At 38.5% G+C, this 21,640-nt stretch overlaps 1 long non-coding RNA gene across 1 annotated transcript in view; it reads left to right on the top strand.

The window, feature by feature from the left end:
* LOC113031571 (uncharacterized) overlaps positions 1 to 21,640 on the top strand; it is a 64,899-nt gene that overhangs the window by 118 nt on the left and 43,141 nt on the right. Inside the window, exon 2 of the long non-coding RNA XR_003273749.1 lies at positions 50 to 124. This is a non-coding gene — a long non-coding RNA (uncharacterized LOC113031571). The remainder of the gene's footprint in view (positions 1 to 49; positions 125 to 21,640) is intronic.

The raw sequence follows: 21,640 nt of genomic DNA, 5'->3' as shown, positions 1-21,640 counted from the left end.
CAGGCAGACTTCGGTAACAACTCCTCTCCTCTATTCTTACACCCCGCAGTCCGCTGTGAGCCTGTCTGCCTTTCACTGCGGATATCGTGGAGGGAGGCCGGAGCGTGAAGAAGACACCAGAGAGGTAAAAAAAAAAAAAAAAAAAAAGACTCCCAGAGTTTGAATTTACTGCTTCGCTTTGGCCGCTGTGCATCACTGTATAATAATAGCTTTACAGTTATCCGTTACATATCTTTAAATAGAAGGATCTAAGAAATTGAATTTTTATATGTGTGGCTCAGGTTGTAAAGCATGTGATTAGACCGCTAAAGTGGCGCAGTATGAAAAAAAAAAATATGCGTGCGTTGCGTCGGTGTCCAATCAGACGTCTTTGCGCCGCCGCAACTGGTGCCAAGACGCATTTACACACACCGCAGGCTACTGTAGCAGCCTATAGCAGCCTATGGCATAATCCCAGGGCTTCATCTGCACCAATCAGAGATGAGATGGAACTTTTTCTGCCACTGAATGAGCCCAATTACAGCGTCTCTGAAGGCAAACCCAAACAATATTTATGTTGTTTCATTGTCTGCGTACGCTTTTGAAGCAATCTATACTTACATTCTGTCTGTTGCTAAACATGTACTTTATTCCTTGTAATTAGTCCACGAATAATTTACAATTTAGCAATGATTTTTTTCCCAGTCTTAGAGCTAATAAATACAATTATTACGTTTTGGCAAATGCATTATTAATAGTAGAATTTAGCGTATTTGAAGTATAATAATACTACACATATACAGAATCATTATGATGATTGTAATTATTGGAGCATGGTCACTATAGAGGTTTTAATAATCTTGTGTCCTAGAGCTAATTTCTGCATATATACTTGTAAATGTATAAAGTAAACACATTGTTATCCCCCACCAGCCTTTATCCTTATACTACTGTGTGTCTTAATACTTCGAAATTTGCATTTAAAATTTAATTATTTTAAAATGAAAAAAATAGGAGCACAAGTTGTGTTCTAAAGTTTATTGCGGCATGCAGAACTGTTTGTATGTTCTTTTTTAATTAAGTTTTGTTGAGGGGGGGTTCAGAGAAAGTCACTTCATGTGCAGCTTTAGCAGACACTGCATAGTTTTTGCTATGTGCTACACATCTTTTAGTTGGATATCTAAACGCACACATACTTGCACACGATTTGATACATAATTGTGGACATCATGCATAAGTAATGGCTGTTGTAGCTGGGACTCTAACTAAGTGGTAACTGTCTGTGATCCTGCTCTGAAAATTGAGTGTTGTGCTCTCACACTGATCGCACAATCAGAGATCAGGCGGCACATGAGTCTGCTTGATAGAACCCAACCATATATTTCCAGTTATCATCAGGACCTGCTCATCGTGCTTCATTTGAGCCAAGCTGAGATCAAATGTGACAGGCAGCTTGTACCTGAGATGAGTAAAATTTGATTTGACTGGTCCCATCAGGTTTAATTGAAATGAATTGAATCAGCCCATTTCTTCTGCTACTGTAATTAAATTAGTAGCTGGGCCGCAATTGGACGTCGAGTTGGCACTTGAGAGGAGATGACAAAATGCTCATTGCTGCCGCCAAAGGACTATGTGTCAAATTTGATGTGAAAATGCTGTTTGACACACTGGCATAAGCTGTCGCTTTGCTCGAAGTGTGTACAAACAAACACGCTGGGATTATCTCCTGGACTGAGCCACTTCCTCATGTGAATGAAAAAGTGTGGAGATATGCATGCAAGTCATCAGAACAAATTAAGTGTGAAAGCACATTTGCTGCATATAGAGTGCAGCAACATTTCTGTTATTGCTTTATAGCCCCCAAAACACCTAAATGAATGCCAAAAACACTGACGCTGGCTTGCCACTGCAGCTCTTACAAGGTCTGAAATAAAAAGGAGTCACAGACTCAGAGTCTGTAACCTATGGATCTTTTGAAAATTCAAAATTAAGAATTAACATGAGAAAAAGTTGAATAAAATTCTGCAGCATGCAGAAATAATAACACTGTCGACGTGTGATAAAACTGCAGTGCTCGTAGATTGGTTTATATTGGTGTAAGCTTCCTCGATAAAGATACACGTGAGAACATTATTGCACTTTGATGTTTGAATTGGAGGCCTTGTGTCAAATATCTCCTGTATCAACCAGGCCCACCACTCAGGAAGGGAAGAGGTTTTACTGCTCCAAGGCCTTGGTCATCTGTGGCTCTAATGCCATTTCCAAGAACGATGAGCAGAAAAGGGCTAAAGCCGCACTGATGACACTTAATCTCATTGGAATTCCTTGTCAGGTTTGACCTTGGAAAGATATTAGCCACTCGACAAGTGACTGTGGGCGAGGGGAGGGGCTGTGTGTCTGTCTGCAGTTACTGTGCAATTGTAAGTTTCTATTTAAGTATACAAATATGCTTCCCTGTGCTTTATCGCATATCATAGTGGCAAAATGATTTCCACTGAACTTGAAAGCCATTTCAGGTTTACAAGTGCAGCGTGAGCTTTTCTACCGAGTGTGTCTGCGCAGCGGTGTAGCAGTCGTGATGCGACTGTGGGGTTGTTTAGAAAGAGATTATCCATATGCATGTGAGCAGCCAGAAACCAGACCATTGGGCTGCAGGGATCTGTGGTCCAGTGATGTGTGTGCCACATTGTCTGTTCAATACAGGCATCTAAATTTTTAAACAGCATCAGTTACTTCATACTGCCATTGTTTTGGCACCATTTGCCTTGCTTAATCCTGTCACATATCTGTGCTATCTTACAGTGCAGAGGTATGTGTCTGTGAGTGTGTGTGTGTCGGTGTGGGACGCTGAGAGATTTTGTGTCATTATGAGTAGTTTGCGATTAGAAGTTTGTGTGTGTGTGTGTCAATATCTTTACAAATTTGTGGAGAGAGATAAAACTTAAACGCACTCATTTTTACACTGTGCCTCTGATTTTCGACATTCTCACAAGTGTGTTTCTGTATTTTACTCCCAAAGTGACTGCCTTCATTCAGTCCACAGTGTTGCATCAGTTTGTTTCAGCTGTTCCCACTACAAAAATGCATACAAGGTGACATTGCTTGCAAACAGCCTGCAAGCATTAAAAGCAGCATTTAGAATCAAAACGATATCCATCCAAGTAAAGCTGAAGAGATCCCGTGTTGCCACTTTTTGCAAAAAAAACCAACAATTCCTGACTTTTTCCTTTTAAGTACTGGTATCTAAATAGATGCGCATTTGTGCACGAATGTGTTTCACAGACTGTTTTCAACTTAAGAAGTAGAATAAATTGGAAGTAAATATGACGCAGCGTTTGTCTCAGTGATATCAGACTTCAACACCCGCACGTCCCAGAGACATAAAAAAAAAGCAAAGTGCTGTTAGAACATTACTGCTGTAAAGGAGTTGCATCTTGTGGGGAAGATTCCTCAGTTTACCATTCTGGATGCACCGTTATGTCAACAAACCCTCAGTCTTTCTCTTTCTGTCTCCAGGGAGAAATATTTGCACAGGGAACCCTTCTCTGTATAGTTTCTATAGTATTCACTTATTTGTCCCCAACGCTGACTTATTTATGGCAACCCGCTAATGAGCTATACGGTCTTTTGTAGTGACAGACAGCATGTGTAAACATTTAGATTTTTTTTCTCCCTCTTCAAGTACAAGGCGAGATCCACCAAATTAAAAGGCACAAAGTGAAATGAAATCGCGCAGCAACCTAACACCTGATCAAATACAAGGTTACCCATGCAGTGTTTTGTGTTTTGCCATGTTAATGCCCTATGTTGCTATCAGTCTGGCGTGTGTTTTGGAGGACTGCCAGCCAGAGGAGGAAGAGCACCTATTTTGTGGAGAGGTAATTGCTACACAGTAGCCTCTGATTGCCAGGAACTTTCACTGGGAACGGCCCCGGCTCCCTTTTCACTCGCACCGACAGCCTGATTACAAATCATCTTATTGATTTGATGAGTGCAAGATGTTTGCTAATAACTGTTCTCATACCATCTGTTAATCTTTGTTGTGATTAAAGAGGTAATCCCAATACCCATTATTCCCAATGACAAGAGCGGGGGGATCGTTCTCTTACACAAGCTTTAGTCTCTCGCAGGCCAGGCTGGGCTGAAAGGGAAGCTCGGGAGAGGGGGATGGGGGTGCAGTACCTAGGATATCAGCGATCTCCGAATGCAACTGAGAAGTCTGCGCCACCTTCCACATAACAAACGCGATACGAAAATAAAAGGGGGGGAGAATTACATCCTTGCTAAAAATCCATTACCTCGTGTAATCACGCAAAATGATTTTTCTTAAATATGATAATAAATCACAGGCTGGATCAATAGCCTGCGGACCAACTGCTATGCCCTGATAACGTATCAATCAATATTTAGTATTTAGTATTTAGATTTTAATTAATACCTTGGCGGGGCTCGGAGCCCGTTAGCACACGAAAGAAATATAATCTGTGATAAAAATAGACCAGAATAAATACATTTTTAAAAGCAAATGAGCTCCTGTTAGCATTTGCACAGTAGCCCCTCGTATCTGTCATTGATCAGTCAGTTTCTCGGTTGTGATTAAGGACCCTTCAAAATCAAGCTTTGTGTGTGTGGAGGTGTGCGTGTGTGCATGCATTGCATAGAGGAGGGATGGACGTGTGCGTCGGTTCACGTGGAAACATTTTCATCGATCATTCTCGGTAAGGCTGAGCTTCTGAAGCACCTGATCCAAACTGTTCATACACAGAAGATCAAGTGTGAAGGATGTGTTGTATTTCAAGTGAAAACATAAGCAAAAATATGAATATGAATATGCTACCAGAAGATTTCTGGTTTATCAGTAGTCTGAGATATATTATATATTGACAAATCATGTTTCTGTATGCTATGTTTACATTGTTTGGATTTGCTAACATGCATATCTCAAAGAGTTTGGTATTGCTTGATGATTCAAAAATATATATATTTGTTTGCTTTCTCCTCTTTTAAAAAAAAATCACAAAAAATGACTAGCAGACAGAGAAGTAGGTATACAGCTAATTGGTTAAGGCCAAATACTTGCGTTAAAAAAAAAGTTATCGTTGTTGGAAAAGACTCCAAAGATAATTGCAATTTCATTGGGAGCCTGAGCTGTTAAAACGTGTCTGTGTGGGAACGAAGTCTGCAAAGTTCCTCAAAAACTTCTGCTAGAAAAACAGCGGTTAGTATGTGTAACTCACAATCTATTAGTATGTGTGAAGTTCCCGTTAGAGTTCACGAGTGTTGTTGTGGGGTGCAGTGATGAACAAACTTTCGTTTGTGATGGCTATGGGTTTGCTTACCCATACCCTGGCTCTGTCCATTCCCAAACTGTGATCTTTTCCTGAACTCTACAAAGGAATTTTGTTGCATAAAGCTAACACAACAGCCAATGATTAGGAAAGAAGTTAACAATAAGAAAGAAACACTGATTTAAAACAAAGCAGCGCTAAGAGAGACAGAAAAAAACTCACATTTCCCACAGAACATGAGACACAAACTAATTTATTCTACTTCCACTCATCCGGCCTCCTTGTGTGGCCTTTGGCACTCTTTAGGGAGATCTTTGTTTCTCTTTTAGCAGAGTTTGCACTGGATGTTTAGTGTCGCCATGCTAGTGAATCACAGCACCTAAAGACACTTTGGTGTGTACAGCACTGACACACCAGCAGCTTCAGCAGAATGGCAGAATTTAAATAGGAATAAGAACAGGTGGAAATACCATGCAGACTATTTGTTTTCCCAGCACTAAAACTAGTAATCCTAATCTTAATACTCCTGCATGCTTACAGATATCCTGCATGCAGTAGCTTTAAACAATTTAAGTGATGCTTCCTTGAATTACTCTGGAGCATACAGTAAGGAAGTGCAATTAATCAAACGATGTCCTGTTCTTACAGAAACACTTAAGCAAATAGTTTCAAACTGATGCATTTAAGTCATTGCTTCTTGAATTTACACGCAGGGGCCCTTTTATAATCTTTCCTTAAGGTTTTAAGTGTTGAACACAGGACTGCCAACCGCTTTTCAATTGGATTGAGTCCTGTGGCATTTGTAATTGGAATCCTTTTGCTTTATAAAGAGATTAAAATAGTTAAATATAGAAGCAGAAGGGCAGAGTTTGACCATCAGGATGTGCATGGCTAACACAAGATTAATAAGACATAGTTAAACAGGATTCAGCGCTAATCCTCCTTCGAACTAGTGCATCTGACTTGACTGGTTTGACTTGTAATCTGATGACACGTGTCTTTCCTTACTATGTATTTTCTTAGTTAAAAATGCACGAATTATGATTCATGTATCAGGTATGTATTTACAACTAACTAACTATATGATGTCAAGTTGAGTTTATCAACACGACATTTTGTCTTATTCTGTTTGAAGATCAGCATTTAGTTGTACCTTACAGAGCATATGAAGAGGAGACTGAAGGGCTCTACAGATTTTTGGCTGGAGGCTGTGGTAGTTCTAAGGTTCCTGGAAAGTCAGTCGGTGAGCTAACAGGACATGTGCATGTTGCTCTGGGCTACGGCTGGATTTAAGTGTCTCACGGCTGTCTGATGTCTAACCCAGGTTAACAGGATATTAGGCCACAGCAAGTGGCTGGTCTCTCATTTAAGCTGATCCCTGACACACACGTCCAGTGTCACTTTGGCACATACTGTAGGACACGCGCATAAGTCAAGGTCACACCTTTGCCTGAATCTTTTTCATGTTTTAATATCTATTCAATGATCATTTCTTATCAAAGTGATGAACCCTCAGACACAGACAAGTTCCTCTGACGTGATAAGTCTGATTCAATATTTTCCCACATCCACAGCCATCAAACTGCAGTTATCACTGTTGAGCTTGAATATCAGATTAGCTCCGTGTTAAAGCTCACACACCATGAGACTGGACTGCATGGGCCAATCCCCATTAATCCCGTCTTACTGTTAGGTGGACAAGGTGCCAAGGAGGCCCTGTGTGGGCTGGCAGTGGGTGTATGTTAGCAGAGTGAGTCAGCTGCTGCCGGAATTACTGTAATTGAATTAGTGTATGTGTGGTAGTACACAGCAGTTAAAGTGATATCATGTAAAAACAATGTAAAATTCACAAGTTACACACTGTGTATCATCAAACTATATATTTAAGACTTTCTCAGCATCACCAGCATGAGGATTTACACGGACCAATCATTAGTAATACTGTGAGAGTTTGTTGACTCATTATGACGACTGTAAGGATATAGTTTCCCTTCTTTACATGCAGCCTGATTAAAGATGAGGTTATTAATGTTTACTTAAAAATAAATGAAGAAGTATTAGTATAAATATTTTTACCCTTATACATAAAAAATCGTAGGTTTACCATAAACTCTGCATAGTGATATTATTTTTTTTTTCTTTTTGAATTTTAAGCTGGCTGTGACTTTACAGTTTACTGAAGGGTCACTGCTATCATCAGCCCCATTTTCAACCATTTAAACAAATAAATATATGCTTAATCACCCAGTAAAGTAAGTTAGAGTCTAGTCCTAAAAAATAAGATTTAGCTGTTCACGAACTTCATATCCGTGTTGTTGCAGACCAAAGAAAAATATACTGAATTTATACAAAGTGGAAAATAAAATGTGTCGTAACTTTTTGTTTGTGTGGAAACCTGTATATCATTAGGATGTATTTGTGCGAATGTAAATACACAGATTCACTGCTACACAAATGAAAGTTTAGAGTCCTGGTCTGCAGGATTTGTCTTGATCAGGTGCCTCTGGCATCACATTTCGGCACTGGATATGCTTATGGGTTTGCTTTTTCAGCATGCAGGATTAATGTTGGGAAAAAAATATATTTCAACTCAAACCCAAAAGGAAAAGCGACTCCCAGAGTAGCTTTGTTTAAGTCTTGTGTATGGGAATCTAGGATAGCATTAGCGCACGTTAGCAGATGCCTTCAGCTGATGGGAAAAAAAATTGTTTAAGGAGAGTTTTGCTTGAGCTTAGTACTTTTGCAAAGACATCATGGCAATAGAAAATATATACAGAAAATTGCGAGAACAGTATTTTGCTTCTGATTGTTGAGTCGGTGTTTTGTTCGAGAATAGCTCACAAGCCTAAGCAGAAAGGTCCTAGTTTAATTCAAACTCATTTCTCTCTTCCCCATTTGCTTTTTTTTTTTTTTTTTTACATATTTATTAGAAAACAAGAATAAAAAATTATGTTTCATTGATTCACATGTGGAATTTCTGAAAAAAAAAAGGTCTACAGCTGAAAACTAAATTAAGAGAAAAGAAAAGCAGAGCAAACCAGAGAAACTGAAAAATTGAAATAATGCTGAAGCAGAGGATGAAGATGGTGGAGGGGGATGACGGACAGTTGTGGAGACAGGGTTGTTAGTTTATGTAGGCTGCGGGCTGACTCGACTGGAAAATTTTGATCACTTTAATTTACTATATCCAGGGTTGCCTCTCTCCCTGTCCAGCACTTTTATCAAGCCCTGTGAGCCCGTATTGATTTTTTTATTTTCTGCCCAGGATAAGAAGACAGAGAGTTAGGGAGCTCTGGTGAATGGAGAACTTTCCTCAGATTGCTGCTATTCTCCAGCTTATTGCATCCTGTCGTTTGTAGTTTCAGATGATGTCCAGTACGCCACGGCTGCTCCAGCCAATAAACAAGGTGACTAACAATGGAAGAGGGCCAGGAATGAAGAGAGGGAGACAAGCTAACCACCACACCACACACAGCTAGAATGCAAGGGCGGAAGAGGACATTTTATAGCTAGAATTTGCCTTTTTTTTCTTTGTTTTTACGGCTATGTTGAGAGGCTGTTTTTAAAACGTATCATTATGACTATACTGCAGTATAGAAAGCTCATGTCATGTGTTTTATTTTTATTTCAGTCTTTTTAAAATCATTTTTTTGGGCATAAAATTTTGTCATCATATTAAGCGAAGCTCTGTGAGGCAGGGGCATGATTTCTTAGGGATTTCTTTGCTAGGACTACAGCTGTAAAACATTCAGCTTAAATGTAGTTTCTCTAAATCGTGGTCATTTAGGATCTAAAATAGCAAACCTTTTTTTCCTTGGACAGCAGAGTATTATAATCCTCCCCGACCCCTGAAGACAAGATACAATTTAACATTTTTTAATATATTTGTATATATCTGTATTCTTGTTACTGTGTTTCTCCCAGAGCCAAATTAATTATCACCTTTGCCCCAAAGAAAAGGCAATTAAACAGGAGAGCTAATGGTTTTTCCTCTAAAAATGAAACGGGACAAAGGTTTTGTTCCCATTTTATTTTTTTAATAACGTGTGTATCAGACAAATTGTTGCATAAAATCTTCTGATTTTCTTTTACATTTTTTTGCTTCTTTCTTTCTAGTGGCTCTATTTTTGCATTTTCATATGTTAGCCTGTGTGTGTGTGTGTGTGTGTGTGTGTGTGTGTGTGTGTGTGTGTGTGTGTGTGTGTGTGTGTGTGTGTGTGTGAGTGTGTCTGAGAGAAGAGAAAGTGGGTGGGAGAGAGAGTAAGAGAGAGAGAGAGATTAGTGACAGTCTGATAAAAGATGTCTCCAAAACCCTAATTAAAATTGAATACCCCTGCGAATGCAAAGCAACATGCAATCTGCAGGTATTTCATTTAGAGCAACTATCTCAGCGTAAAGCTGCTTTTTTATGTCTTTCTTCATTGCACACAAATAGCTATACCCAGTTCATTTTATTTTTCACACTTCCACATCTGCCGCCGTCTTTGTCAGACCACACAAGCTTGCCCTTCTGTCCCTCTCTTGATGTAAGACAACACTGATAAAACAAAATCAAGCTGAGGAACCTGCAGTTTGTCCCCCCCCCCCCCCCCCCCTCCCCCGAAAAGGCTTTCAAGGTTCAGCTCATTAAGATACTTAAAAAACAGAGAGCTCTCTAATGAAACTGTGAGCAGTGATATTTTGATAACGCAGGCAGCCCTTATAAAAAGGATCTTCCTCGCCTTTATTTCTTAACAAATAGCTACGCTGATAATACTTTGATAGCTATGGCGCATCTATTTGTCAGCAGCAGTTTTTAGAAACGGATTGGAAAGAAAGTCAAAGCAGTAACTCATTAAACTTTGATCCGACTCGTTTTGGAAATAAAAAATATGTAGACAGTTACAGTGAGTTTGATTGGTTGGTGGAGATGTGCACTTATGGTAACCGTGTGAAATAACGAGCGAGACTGATTTAATTTACAGATCATATCTGGTCATTTCTCCTGTTCTGTCTTCAATAAAAAGTGCGTGTTCACAGTTCCTAAATCTTCACATTGCCTGCTTGTTGCATCATTTAAACTGAGCCTCTTGCTCTGTCTTTTTTGTGTAAGTTTTGTGTGTAAAACGAGAAGACCTATTGCACTGTACAACTGAAAACCGTCTTTGAGATATGACCTGTGTTGTGGCTGCAGTAGCACTTTCACTTCCTACTGTCTGGACTCAGACTGCCGGCCATGTGATCTCAGTTTAGAGGAATCCACACACACTTGCCAGTGTCATCAGCAACTGGTGGCATATGGTTTACCCAGCGGTCAGACTCTTCAACTAGTTATTAGCTAGTTATTCATATTATTATTATTATTATCCGTTAGCTATTTCATTTGTTTGTTTTGGTTTTTTGACAGGACATTTTTTATTTTGGGGTTTATTTGTATGTTTTCTCCAGGTTCTTGGGAAACCACCTTCACATATGAAATAATTCTAATGTTATAGTAGCAAAAAAGAAAGAACTAATCAAAAAGAGAGTTCAGTCTCAATAACTAGAAGCAACGCAAATATAGGTTATAAAAAAGTAAATATTTGCCTGAAAATAGGGGAAAACGTTGAATGGGAAATGAAAAATGATCTTTAAAGAGTAAAGGAGAGGCTGACTGAATATTAACCAGGCCACATTTTGTATGTTTTGTCGTGAAAAAGCATGAGCTGCACAAACAAACTAGGCTGCAACAGCCTTAGTGCAAAAATATACCAGTATCCAGGACCTCTGGTTTTGAAAAACCAGGAGTGCTTAAACATTGCTCAAAGCTCGCACCTATAATCATTTTTACTTGGCCGTCTGCCCATAATGCAGAGGAAATTGCTCTGGCTTGAGCCGCCGTTTAGTCACAAGGATATGGTCAATTTGGTACTCTGCCAAAGCCATACCCCTGAGTCATTTTACTGTATGTATTTTTTGTTATCCATTCCCAGAACAGCAGTTGAATCATACAGCACATAAATAATCCCCAGCACAGAGCTGAAAGTGGTGAACAATAAATGTGTCTTCAACAAGTGCTTGTTTTCCCCTAACCCCACAGAGCAGGCTTTTTTAACCTCCTCATTTTCCATGTAGACAGTTATTAACTTCTCAGATGATATCTTGTCATTGTTAACTATCGATTCCCTTCATCATTAGAGCGTCTAATAACGAGGCTCTTGCCTTGACAATTTTTGTATATCTGCCAGGAGTGACAGTCCCGCGTGTTAAAGACATGTTTACTTCACTCCGGGATCAATAAATGCTGTGAGCCAGCATGAGACAGTATAGGCCCTTACCAGTGTTATCGATGCACAGTGTATCACATTATGAAATATACGTAGGTGGAAGCTGCCCACAAGATTAAGGAGTCCTCATAGATCAATGAAGAGTATGAGCATTAATATGTGCTGCTACTTCCATCCCCTGGACACCATAGGTTATTTTTGCTCTCAGGCTGAACACCGATGCACGTGCTTTTGCGTGAACTGGGAGAATTAGATTTGCTTACCGGTGTTACAATCCAATATCTATCATTGAAAGGATTCTTTTCACACACGGCCAAAGGTCTCTCATTTTAGGCCCGGGCAGCGGCGCTGCAACTGAGTTCTTATGTAAGATTTTAAACTTATTAAGATGGGAGAAAATCTACTTTTGCAATGTGTTTGCATGACCGTGTGTGCGTGTCTGTGTGCGTGTGAGACAGCAGTGCTGAACTTGAGAATGAGGGTGGGAAAGCTTCACGATGTCAGGAAATGCTCTTTCTTCAAGCGATTTCACTGTTTAATTCCATGCTGAAATTTCGTCACCTTATATTAACCCTTTCATGATCTCGCTTTATTTTTTTCCCTTTAATCTGTGAAAGAAACCTCTTTGTTATTTGCATGTACCCTGAAAATGACTATATTACCCAGCACCATAAATATGACGTTTTCCCCTAGTAATCATCTTGACCACAACCAGTGGTCCTCATATAGAAAATGAACTCATAAAACTCACTTCCTATGATGCACGTCAGCCCTAAGAGCTTCTCATCTGAATATATCCCCACTGTGGAGGACAACAGAGGCGTGTTGTCATCCAGCTGACCCTTGAAGTGGCTAGATGAAGGGCATTGAGGAGGAGGGGTGAAGGGTGGAAGGGAAACTTGGGCCAAGGTCAAGAAAGCTAATTTGTTTCCTGTGTCCCCCTGCCGTCCCTGAGAGGCAGACCACACACTGCCCATTCAAAGGGGGGGGCTTTAATGTGGTCAAGGGTGCATAACATGGGGTTGAGCTCATCAGCTGCTGGGTCCTGTATCATGTAAGAAAGAAATCATTTGTATTTTTTTTCTTATTAAGAAAACTATTGTATAAAAGATATAATATTAGTGCTGTACAAGACTATATTTTGGGGCATTGGATAGAATGACAACTTGTGCACAAAAAAGTACACAGACACGGTTAACATGGTTATTCTATGTTGGGGTTGAATGAGATTTCACTAAATGTGGCCAAATATTTTACTAATTATCTTCAAATGACACTAATTAATGATTATATCACCTTTCTCTAACTGTGTCAGCTGGTCAGGGGAGCATAAGGAATGTGAAATAACAGAAACTACAATTGACAATCACTACAGTCATCAGCTGTGTCACCACGAAAATATATTTCACACACACACACACACACACACACACACACACACACACACACACACACACACACACACACACACACACATGATTATCATTAATTTATCATTATCTGCTTCTCAAGTAAAGTTTTGTGTTAGTTATTACTCTTTGTTAAAGAAAAAAAGTATCAAACAAAGAATTTACAAGTACTTTAGGAACTAGTGACTCCTCTGGCATCATTAATATGTTATTAACAGTAGAATCCTGAGTTGCCTTATAAGTAGCTGCTATTTGCACCACCTTAAAAACTGTGATATCCATCAGTAAGCACTGTAAACTGCAGTGGAAGTACAGGTTAACAGCACTGCTCGTTATAGGAATTTGAAAACAAACTTTTCTTTTTAACTGATAAAGCTGCGGTGGGATTTGGTGAGTGTAGTCATGTATGAAGCTTCTCCTTTATAAACTGAAAGGTAGCTGTGGTGTGTGTAGACTCACAGAGAGCTTTGATGTAAAGCTGTAAATATTAATTATAATTTTTACGTTTGCTCTTGCTATTTTAGTTATAATAAAGCTGGCACCCTCCGAGTGGTCCGTTGAACACAAACGGGTTGTCTAAGCGGAGCAGCCCAGCGTTGTGTTATTTTAACAGACAAAGTCAAAGAGGAAGCGAATACATTTGCCACCTCGGGGGCACACATGGTACCTCTGTCGATCCTGTAAAGCAGTATTTAATCAGTGCCTGCATAAGGATGCAGCCTTCAGTAGGGGGAAAGCCGTCAGCCATACAGAGAAAAGGCTTCAATTACTCAGCTACCGCATTTGACAAAGGCCAGACCCTGTAATTCACGGCGCATAGGTGTGTATATGTTTGAGGAACAAACGCTGATTCATTTACTGCACTCAAAAAACAGATTCAGGTCCTTCTTTCAAAGAACACATACAAATTTTGTTAGTTGTTCATAAATGTAATTAAAAACTACCAAATTAATTTGATTTTCTTTGTATAAACCTAAAATTATTCTAAACCAGCAGAGGCTGATTCTGAACACAAAATGAATGAGTTTGTTGGGGCACTGGGGGTAGGAGGAGTACATTTTTGCACTTAAGTATTTGTAAACTCAAAGAAATAAATTCAAGCCCCGCTTTAAGCTTAAACATTTTTTTTAATCTCACTCAACGCAAATGTAGCACTCCAGCGTTACTGCAATTATTATTCGTGTGGTGAACCTAAATTATTTTCTCTCAAAGCAGTCTTTGTTACAAGAACACAAAGTTATTGAGTTACACAACGGTCCGCCTTCTTTGAAAAATTTGCGCTCTTTCAGGATCACCTAAATGAATGCAGCTGCTCTTGGCCTCTCTGTACTTTTTGGATAAAACTACACCTTCAGGTAAGGTAACATATTATTTTTTCATATATCCAATTGTGTATTTCTTTATCAGCTAAATCTATGGCAATGCTATTTATCATAGAAGCTTGTAACAGTTGTTTTTTGAACTTTTGGTGGTGCTACCATTCTCTTCTCTGCTTGAATACTATTTTTTTTGACAATATAGCCAGGTCTTTTCAAAAGTGCCTTGTTTTAGAGGAGAAATTGTGTAGCTGCCAACTTTTAAGTACTCGGAGCGTGTGCTAGCTTATTAGCAGCTAGCCAGCCATTGTGCTCAATGAAAGATGATGTCCTATAGCTAACTTCTTTCTTACTGTTTTCTTTTTTATAATCTAATAATGTGGTATTCTGTGTTTATTATTATATAATGCCATTTTCTAGTAGAAAGTATCATTTTGAGGTGTCTTTAAAAGCACTACATAGTTTACTGAGGGTGCTACCAAAAGCGAACCATGTGGCCGGAAGAGTAACTGCAGGCAGCACAATGCGCACTCCTGTGACGTTCAAACCTATTTATTATTATAAAAGATTTCGGCTACGTCCACACTTACACAGGTATTTTTGAAAACGGAGATTTTCCGTTATCGTTTTAAAAAATAATCCCGTCCACAGGTAAACGCAAAAATGAAGGAAAATGCTGCTAGGAACATGCCAAAGCAACAGGTGGCGATATATTCCTAAACTCAGCTACAAACAGTTTAGGTCTTGACAAACTTCACTGATGGTTCAAATGTTTAGCAACTTTCAGTGTGTTGATTCAGCAGTCTGTATTTAAACTTCTAGTTTACTATATTTATGTATGTTTTATTTCCAGGTGAATGCAGAGTTCCTGCAGATCACTACAAAACCCCTGCAGGCGAAGTTCTTGGCTCAGCTGGACAATTTAACAGACAAGCTGATGCAAATTTTTGAGGGGAGCAAAGGGCCAAAAGATCAAGGATATCATGGCAATCAGTAGTTTGGTCAGTACTAATGATAAACCCATCAATTAAATGCAATCAATCAATTACATTTTTTTCACCTTTTTTTTTTCCACCCTTGCATTAGTGTGATGACATCGACATAAAGAGGGAGCATACTCTTAAAAGCCTGGTGATCTACTTTAATGAAGATCCAGACCTACTGTTCAAGGAGTATCTGGTACGCTTATCACACTTTATTTTCTAGCTTCAATTTGAGTTAGGTTCATCGCACACAAAATGCTCATATATTCAAATAAGACAATATAATTGTGAAATATGTATTATTCTTAATAGTCATTGTTGAAACTTGTACTGGAGAGCACCTTTTAAGGGGACAGATTCAGTAAAAATTCAATTGTTCATTTTTTTGGGGCTGCCATGAAAGTATCAACTGCCTCTATAAACATGGTAAATGTGAAGAAAACATTCATCCACTTTCTGTCAGTGTTTAAATTCAGTTTATTTATATAGCGGTATATCACAACAACAGTCATCTCAAGGCACTTCATAAAGTAAACACTCCAATGAAGTTCAGTTAATTATGCCAATTAGTAAAAAGTCTTCTATATAAGGAACCCAGCAGACTGCATCGAGTCACTGACTAGTGTCACTGGCGTTACAGCGATCTTCTGGTTTCTGGAATAATGTGCCTAAAACAAGCTGTTTCAAAAGGTCCCCAATTGTCATGAAATAAGGGAAATTGACCCAGCCAACACACACACACACACACACACCTACACCTATAGACACTTGAGGAGCTGCTCCTCTATTTCAAGCCCCTCCCAAAGGGAGGTACATAATACCTAAACCCAAACTATTGATAGGAAACAGATTGACGGGTTTTATTCATGTTTGGAGTGTTTATAGAGGCAGTAGAGACCCATGTTTCAGCACAAAAGGATACAAAGCTGAGTTTTGCATAATATTTCCCCTTCCAAGTGACAGAGCCCTTAAACCTGAAACATCCTGTTTTTCAGACCTCCACTGAGGATGAATGGTTGAGATCCACTGCAGCAACTGTCATGGGTATTTACACCATCAGAAGAGAAGGCGTTCAGGAGCCAGAGGATGTTGCAGTTGTCATTGAAGGTACTACAGTTATGAACAACCTCGGTAGTGTCATCATGGCATTCATCGTTCTCTTTGGACTGATTTATGCACTTGATCTGAGCTATCCAAATGACCTCAAGTACACTTTCGAGTTTTGTCAGAAGATTTTAATGAATCTGGATGGACAAAGGCTCAGTACAAATGCAACAAATGAAATTGAAGATGTTTGCTTAGGCAAACAAGACCCCAGCGCAAAATTAGATTTTGGCCTTTTTATCTCTTTTGTTCAAACTGTGACCTTTTTTTTTCCTTTTTTTTGAAAAATAGAAGTTGTCTATTTTTGTCTGCTGTTCTGTTGTGAGTGATGTAACCTTTAATCTATACTACTATAGATGGATAAAAGGACTGTGGGAATTTAGCTCAAAAAAAGTTTAATGGTTGTAACTTGAATTGCAATGTTTAGTAGGTTATCATTGTGAATTTGCTGAAAACCTACCTGCAAGTGTCACTATAAATATATATACAATGATTCTTACGTGAAATTGGATTTTACAAATTCCAGTTTGTTTTCAGTCTTGCCTAGTAATACAAAGGTGTGTGCTTTTCAGATTTGATATTCATTTCAAATGTAAGGCACTTTTTTGTGAGCACTTTGATTTTGTTAAGGTTAATTTGACCATGTGAAATGTATGTTTATTCACAAAATATTCTGTTTCTGCTTTTAATTCAAGTGAATAAAACTGAGTTGAAAAAACAAATTTATTTTGTCATTATTTTAATAATTAAATTAGTTTTCTGGTAATTAAAATTATGATTTAGTTGAACTTGAAATAATCATTTCAATTCGAAAGAAAATCTAGCTCAAATGAATGACATTGTATTGAGTTGAACCAACCAAAACCTTTCACATCTTATTAATGTAATTTTTTTCCTTTTAAATGTGTTTAAGAAATTGTGTTCTACTGACTCAATTTAATTAAATTGTCATGATGTATGTAGATTTGGTTGAACCAAAATAAATGTATTACGTGGAAAACCTGCCATCAATCAAATTGAGTTCATCCAATGACTAATTTTTATGAGTGTGTACAAATACTGGGATATAATAACAGTGAACATCTAATCGCAGATAAGTTGGCTAAGTTTTTAATGGATGAACATATAGATTGATGGACTCAAAGTTACCAAAGAGATCAGTATTTTTTTTCTTTTTAATTAGCACCTGTGAGCTGTTTCCCATTAACACTGTGCACATTAAAAATCCCTCTGCTTTTTCTAATTAAGTAAAGTGGAAACAGATTAGATGGCTTCTTTGAACAAAGGTCAGTGATTGCACTTTGTCTCGCCCCACTGTTTGTTTGTTTGGCCGGCACCAAGAGAGAGTCTGCCACTTCTTCGCAGAATGTCACTTCACAATCACTGTTTGTTTTAGGGAACAGCCTTTTCTTACCCTTTCTGTTCATCTCCTCGCAGTGTTTTTTTGTGTCTTCTTCAAAATGTGATCAATAGATAAAGACGTGCCTCTCGCTCCTTTTTTTTTTTCCCTTGGTTCCATAGAGGCGAACGTATATTCTGCTCTACAGGTGGGAAAGAACGGCTGATGCGATATAGATTTTTTTGCTGATATGATTATGAAGCACGTGGAATGTCAGATTAAAGCCAAACTGATGAAAGATAGGCATCAATCGGGGACATCTCCGGAGAGGCTGCGAGGCATGACGTGCTTGTCAAGAAGGAGGAATATAGTGACTCATCCCTCCCTAATCTCCCCTTTCCTGGACAATTGATCTGCCTTTCATATCCATTAGCGTGGCTTTCATAGGCGCTGTAATGAATGGCCAGACAACAGACATACCGGTACTTCAAGATCAAACTCGTCTCTTAGACGGAGAGGAAAAAAATAGCTGAAAAAACCCACAGATAGCAGCTGTGATTCACACAGGTATCTCAAACTTCTCTAAGTAGGACCTTCATCTTAGTGTTACTAAGAATAATGGTGTAACTTACAACCGTGGTGTTATTCAGTTGTTAGTACTTAGAGCTGTGTTTCCCATTCATAATGTACTTTTTCTGGTAAAAGATGGAAAGAAGAAACAAAGTAGTAGTGTTATACTGGTATAAAGTTATTCCATCTGTTATTTTAGGGATTTTTCTAATAAACTAGTGGTTAATGTCACATCAATAACTAGTACTTTTTAGGCTGGCAGCTGACAGCGGATGTCACTTTAATTTGCAAATGTTTAAAATGCACTGCAGTCAATGTCTGAATTCACTGCGATTATGATGACGCAATAAAAATGATTTAGGCTTTAAGCAATCTCTTGTAAACTATGAGCAGCTACTCACAACCACCCAGTGAGCACAGCCCCAATCAGACCACTGAAAAAGTGATTAGGTGGACATTTTCTCTCGCAATAAGCGGTCAGCACGCATTCCAGACGTTTTGATTCATCTCGGTGTGATTTTTTTAGGTGGTGCTATGATTACCACCATCACATTCTTTCAGTCTGAATGTCCTCAACAACACTTCTGCGAAAAGTAAAAAAAATAAATAAATAAAAGGAAAAAAAAAATCCGAGTTACGCATGAGAGGAAGCTGACAATGGGAGTCAGACAGGAAGGAGAGAATGACAGAATTTAATAAAGTTCAACAAGGCAGAAAGGATTGCAGAAGCTTTCTTTTTTTCCCCCACCTCCTTCTTTACAACTTCTGGCTACTTAAACACTTTTACACCCTGTCCTTTTATCTGTGTCTGCATTCGCTGACAGAGGAATAGCCGGACACAGAGGGAGACGCTCATTCCATTTTTATTTGAATGTTGACCGAGGATGGCCACCATCTGTGCAAACTGTCTGACTCTATGACTCTCCTGCATTTCCAGCCATAAATATCAGACGGGGCTTCGCTCCTCAGATAATCCGCACATGGCAATTTGTCCTCCCCGCTCTGATTTGCCACTATTTAGGCTTCGATCACTATTCTCTTAAGTTGACACAAACAGAAGCACTATATCATTTTCAGCAAACAGCAATTTCTGTCTAACATCATCTCACACCCTTTTGTCAAATTTACTGTGGCATCTGGTGCCTTTGTTTTTCTTATTCCTCATCATAAAGAAACCTCTTCAGTCTTCCCAGAAACCCAGCCTACACTTATGTCTTGCTGGGTGCGTTTTTTTTCTTTTCCCCCCAGTCACCGAGAAGCCTTCCACTAAGCTCAAACACACAAGGGGGAGTGGTGAAAATGGGGTAGATGACATTGTTTTCAGTGATATGGATGCACGGCTTAAAGACAAAAGTGTTGGTTGAATGTTGTCATGTCAATAAGCCATCAGTCGCGCCGCTAACAATAAGTTAATGATTCCCCAGCAGTAATACATTTATGAATAGAGAAGTGTCTTCTTCAGCCCAGCGGGTGTGCCCATTAAAACAGAGCATGAACAAAATAATTGTGATTTGCAGATAAAATCCACTTTAGAATGGGATTCCGACTGAGGAATTGTTGAAAGAGCTGTAATTTTCCACTAAAACGTGACACACACTCACAGGAGCCCTGCTAATCAACTGTGTGTGTTTGTGTGTGTACATGTATGTGTGTGCCTGTTTTGAAGTTTGCATCTTTGCACTATATTCAAATTAAATGACAAATGCATTTAGTGGGAAAAGGTTTCCTTATTTTTTCCCCAATCTGAATGTTTTTTTGCACGTCCTTCGCTGTAACTCGTTTGATTTAGCTCATAGGTAGTAAAATATGTTTCCCTGCTGTAAGTACTGGTGGAAAAAAAGAAAAAGAATCTATTCTCAAAGTGTGAAATCCATGTAAATGGAAACACATTAGACTAAGAGTACTCTTAAATAACAAAGGAATAGAAAGTTATAAAGTAATGATACTTTTTGAATAACGAATTAAAATAATCTTGATCTATACAATTTCCTTTCACTTCAAAAGCAATTTGGAGATGGACTTTTTGAATTAATTGTGGTTTGCAAAATGAATCTAAGATCACAATTTAAGCACTGGGAAAAATGCAATTTATAAACCTGCTGTATGGAAATATGTTGAGGTTTTATCCCCTTTGCTCTCTGAAAACAAACATCTCTCTTTCTCTTTTTAGGGTTTAAAATTGCCGTTCTTTAACTGAATTGATTGCGAGTCATGTAAAATGTGTGGCAATTATTTTTACATTAATGAAAATTAGAAAAGAAGAAAAACAAAAGATTCATGCACATTTATTTTGCGTTTAAGAAATCTGAAAATGTTTCAAAAAGTGTTCCAATTCTTTTGGCTCTGGTGGAAAAAGTGAAATGTAAAATTTGACATTTAATAAAATAAAACAATAGATAGTAAATATTCCCGGGCGTGCTCAAGATTACGATTCACTCACAAGATTAAAGCTTGCAGCTGATGAAAATATCAGAGGTGTGTGTGTGTTTATGGAGACTGTATGTTTCTGTTAAATATTCTGTTTCTGCCCCGTGCCCTCTTCTTCAGCAGCGCTTTAACGCCACCTGACTGGAGAATTACTTCCTCTATTTCCCATTTATTTCACGTTTTAATACTCGGATAAAAGTGGTAAAAACATGAGAAATAAACACCAGTTTGTTTGTTAATTAACAACAAATTCACAACTAAGGAACAGTTTTTGTCATAAAACTTAAAAAATGCTAATAAATACTGTGTAGTGTATCTATAATCATTATTTTGAAGGTGAACACAACGTTGCAACTGATTTTTAAAGCACACAATGAGCAGGTTGGGTTGTGTGACAGTTGTGTGACTAACAGGAGTGTGAACTTGGAGCACGCAGGTTGTCTTGTGTTTAACAGTCACTGCTTAGTTTTGTCTTCATTTTTTTCAAAATATTTGGTTATGATTGACCAGCAAACCTGCTTATTTAGATCAAAATTTTGGCTAAACCCTGACCTGTGTCACTCTGATGTAAGCGACTGACTGTTTTTGACTGGTTTAATATTTGCTTAGTGTAGTGTTAGATATTTTGGTGGCAGCCCCCTTTTTTCCGCCCTGCTTTTCTCTTTGATTTTTTGAGTTTGTGTAATGACACACTCAAAAAAGTGAGAAAGGTTGACTGAGAAATGTGACTGCTGTTGGTGTTGTTGGCTTTGTAGCAGACTCAAAGAATTGCCCTCAGCTTTAGCTCAGACAAGTTCACTGTGCAAAGTCACAAACTGAGCGATCGGAAGGTAAGTCCACAGGCCGGCTTGTTAGCTAATAATTAATGTACAGTAGCATTAATTATAGCATGCTGTTAACAAATACCTGTGATTATTAGTAAACTAATAAACTGAACTTCACATCTTGAAGTGTCACTGAAAATGATGTGTTTATGTGAA

The sequence above is a fragment of the Astatotilapia calliptera genome, chromosome 11 (assembly GCF_900246225.1).
Source record: "Astatotilapia calliptera chromosome 11, fAstCal1.2, whole genome shotgun sequence".
Taxonomy (NCBI): Eukaryota; Metazoa; Chordata; class Actinopteri; order Cichliformes; family Cichlidae; genus Astatotilapia; species Astatotilapia calliptera.
The sequence above is the reverse complement of the archived record's forward strand: the minus strand, read 5'-3'. Positions and strand labels throughout refer to the sequence as shown.